Raw genomic sequence first — 4,283 nt, 5'->3', positions numbered from 1 at the left:
TATAAACTGCATTGGATGAATTAGAAAGTTTATAAAATTTAAGAGATAGCTTCAGTCTTGTCAAACTCTCTTGCTCATTCAAACCCAGGCATCCAGTATCCTGAATGGTGTCTCTCCATTTGAGTTATTGGCTAGGTTGGCCACTACAACCCTTAAATTAATAAAAGGATCTTCCTTATCTGGCCATGCTTCCAAAGTGGATGGAGAGTATGTTGGTATTTCAGGCAGCTGGCAATAGCTTGATACAGCCAGATTTACAATGGGTATTGCCTATAGATTGGTTCTTTTCAGAGTGTCCAAAGGTGCTGTGAACCAGAGAAGTGAAGCATTGGAGCCTCCCTCCAAGAGCCAATGATGCCACAGCATGCTGGCTGTGTGAAGGACATACCAAGTGGAGTATTACTTACCAGAGTAATGTGAGTAAAACCTAAATAGACACAATTGACATTATGGCCTGCTTCAATGGAGAGACAACATGTATGGTAATGCAAACTGGAACTTAGTTCTGTGAACTGCAGCTGAAAGAGGAATTTGTGCATTGATTAGTATACTGATTAGTATTAAGTACTGTATCTATATACCTGGTAAGTATGACAATATCTATATGAATATATATGCAATTCATTTTCTAATGAATTAATTAATGTGACTATAAGATAAAAGAATGGCTTTCTTAAGTGTTGTCCTTATTTTGCCTGCCATATGCTTATCTTGTTGTTGCCTATATTGTCTTTGTGAGTTTATGTCTAGGTTTGTGCCTTTTTTTACCTCTGCTAGCTGTCCTAAGCATAACCACCACTCTGGGAAGTGAGGGTGGCAGCTTTCTAGCAGCATTTGAAACTTACAGGACAAGCCCATCAGCTTCAGAAAGATGTAGTCTCTGGAGACACCTAGGCTTTCTCATTCCTATGGTCCAGTATGTCATGGCTATCCTACCTTTGGAGACTGCTTATCACCATTTTATTTATCCTTTTAGTAGGACCACATATTTTGAAAATTCTAACATAAGTTTATTTCTTCCAGAGTCAATTCCTTCTAGAAAAATGTATTAGTCATGCGGGGATTTCATTCTGTTCCAATCATGGAGCAGGCCCACATTCCCTCAGACATAATAAAATAGCTGAAGAGTTTCACAAATCACTAGGCAGGGAACTTCTGCCCCTAATCAGCAGGAAGCAGCTACAGGAGAATAACCACTTCCCTTCAACTCCCCCTTAAGAGTAAGGGGGTGAACTCTCTGAGGAGGGAATTGGGGCAGGTTACATTAGGAAACAGGGAAGACAACTGGTCAAAATAAAGTCCACCAAAGACCCTGGTCACAAGGTTCAGTTTGAAAGTCCTGGACTACTTTATTATCTGTTCATGGAAATGTTTCTTACCCTTTGTGTTCCCCGTAAACATTTTTCTTTTTGCCCCTATGCCCTTGCCTACAGTGAGCTTCAGCAGTGACTCATGCCCACAGTCAAACCCAATGTTTGATCTTCCTTGGTAAGTCGAGGATGCTCCTGGCCTTCCTTGGACCATAACTACAGCAAATTGACAGCATGAAACACATTGCTGGCATGACAGAATACAACCCACTGACAAGTTTGGAACATGACTTTCTCATTTAAGACTGAAATATAGCTTCCCTCTTTCAATGAGACTTGATTATATGTTTTCTCTTTTAAGGGAACAGGTGAATAAATCCAGGCCTTTATTAGGATATGCTGTATATAATAGTTTAGGATGTTACATTGCTCTTGTCTGCATGGAATGACAAGATGGAATTTGTGATGTGGGATAATTACCCATGGATTTTTGCCCTACTGTCAATGTAGGCTGCTTTGTAGGACTGTGGGAGTCCAGGCTCCCTCCCCAAGTCCTCAGCACCCAGCCACCTGTGTGACCTAAGCATAAGTTAAAGGTCAACAACCCTCCCCAGTGGGTAGAGAATGTATAATGTTATCATAAATTAAGATCTTCACACAGCAGTAAATATTCTTCCTGTGAGCATAGGGAAAATATCAATATACCCGATCTATATGCTTCACATGACCCTAGCAAAAATTCTGTTCCAAAACCCCTTATATATCATCCTAATTTTCTCATCTCTTTGTGGAGCCCTATGTTCATTCATTCCTTGGCTGACCACCACCAAAGATCTCTCCTGTTCATAAGTCCCAATAAAGTTTATATCCAATTCTCTTCTCAATGCATTCTTTGGTCTTGCAGCCACACCAACTCATGCCCTTCAGGAGTTGGGTTATAACAGGCAGATTGGCCTCTTTTCTGTTATTAGGCATCGCCTGTCTACTCTAGTGATTCTTGCCCCTCTATTTGAGATTGCAGCAGGACTCCAAAGGACGGGAATATAGAATTTTGTTGGCTCTTTTGTGGGTCTCTGTCCACAGAGATAATACATATGACCACATGAACACAGTCATATTCCACAGAGACATACCCCAGTGCTAGCTTTAGCAGCAACTATACTAAATTGGAATGATACAGAGATTAGCATGGCCCCTGTGCAAGGATGATGCAAAATCATGGAGCATTCAATAGAGGCATGCCTAGATGTACCCTTCTCCACGCATCTCCTCACCAACACCCTGCACCTAGTACCATCCCCTGCCATAACTGCTGAAAGGACACTTCCACAATTGTATACTTAACCACTCCTCAAACTCCTAAGTTCATCTATTCCTTCCTCCGGTCCTCCCACCAGCTCAATCAGTAACCCAACCCAACCCCCAGCCCCACTGAAACTCACACACCTGCATCACCAACCCCATTCACATCACTTCCACCATTACCCTATCCAATGCCAAACCACCCCATTCACAACTTCACAGGTTCTACCCAGATTGAGCATCATCTTACCACTCTCTACTTTCTGTCTCCTGCTGACTCATCTTTTAGACTACCTTTGTGATTCTAGTCAATATCCTTTGTTTATATCAGTGAAATTATACAATATTTATTCTTTACCGATTTACTTATTTCACTAAACATAATGTCTCCGAGATTCTGATGGATATAGTGTGATGAATACATGACTGCAACTTCTTTCTCCCCTGTTACTATGATACAAAGGAAATAATTATATGCAAATTAGAAGGTAATGAGATACAACCCTCAGCATCAAATTCTACTTTTGCTGAGCAAGACCTTCTGTTGAGCCAATGAAATATGAAAACCATTGAAGTATAACCATTTGGCCAAACCTGCACAGAAGTCCTTTGCTGTCCTCACTTCAACTTGCTTAATTAACATAGTAAAACTCCCACCCAGGGGTGGAGTTATCCACCACTTTTTGATCATGCAATGTATGTGCAAATGTGATTTCCTGGACATACTAATCATAAAATTATATAACCGGCTATGTGTATGTGTGCTAGTCCATATGCATAAAAGCTAATGCATAATCAGAGCCAATGTTAAGTAGTAATGGGTATTTAAGAAAGAATGAAACCACAGCACAGGGAATCAGGTCTGAGTCACTTTAGACAAATCTTGGCTCCTGTCTGCACACATAATACTTGTAAGCTCTACCTAACACTCAGGTTAAAGTTTTTTGGTGTTATAGATATAGATATAGGTATAGATTATAGATATAGATATAGATGTAGAAATAGACGTAGACATAGACATAGACATAGACATAGACATAGACATAGACATAGACATAGACATAGACATAGACATAGATATAGATATATAATCTGGTTATCCTCAAAGGCCCAGCTTTGGGGCCTAACAATTCTTCCATGTTTAGCAATTCTTCTTACAGCTGAGTAATATTCCTTTGCCTTCTATACCACTGTTTGCTTATCCTTTCATCTATTGATGAATATTTGGGTTGCTTTCAACTTTTGGCAGCAATGAATAATGCTGCTATGAACATGGCTGTGCACATACCTGTTCATGTTCATTTATCTGGGTATGTCCCTCGAGTGGGATTCCCAAATCATATAACAGTTCTTATTTACCTTCTTGAGGAACCACCAAACTGTCTTACACAGTGGCTGCACCATTCTACATTCCCACCATAGGTGGATGAGTGCCCCTTTTCCTCCACATATTCTCCAACACTTGCAGTTTTCTAGTTTATTTTACATAGCAGCCAATCTAATAAATTTACAATGATACATGATGTAGTTTTTCTTCCTTAAAGTCTATTTATTCACAATTGCATTTATTTGTATTCTACTGTTTTTTTCATTTCCTTCTGTATGCTTAGTTTGAGTTTGCTTTACTTTTTCTTGTTCGTTCGGGTGTGCAGTTAGGTCTCCACAAGCTTT

At 39.9% G+C, this 4,283-nt stretch overlaps 1 pseudogene; it reads left to right on the top strand.

Moving 5' to 3' along the window:
* Window positions 1-2,451: 2,451 nt before the first annotated feature.
* LOC139438596 (U6 spliceosomal RNA) lies at window positions 2,452-2,550 on the top strand (annotated as a pseudogene).
* Window positions 2,551-4,283: the final 1,733 nt, after the last annotated feature.

The sequence above is a fragment of the Dasypus novemcinctus genome (genome assembly GCF_030445035.2).
Source record: "Dasypus novemcinctus isolate mDasNov1 chromosome Y unlocalized genomic scaffold, mDasNov1.1.hap2 SUPER_Y_unloc_1, whole genome shotgun sequence".
NCBI classification, from domain to species: Eukaryota; Metazoa; Chordata; class Mammalia; order Cingulata; family Dasypodidae; genus Dasypus; species Dasypus novemcinctus.
The sequence above is the reverse complement of the archived record's forward strand: the minus strand, read 5'-3'. Positions and strand labels throughout refer to the sequence as shown.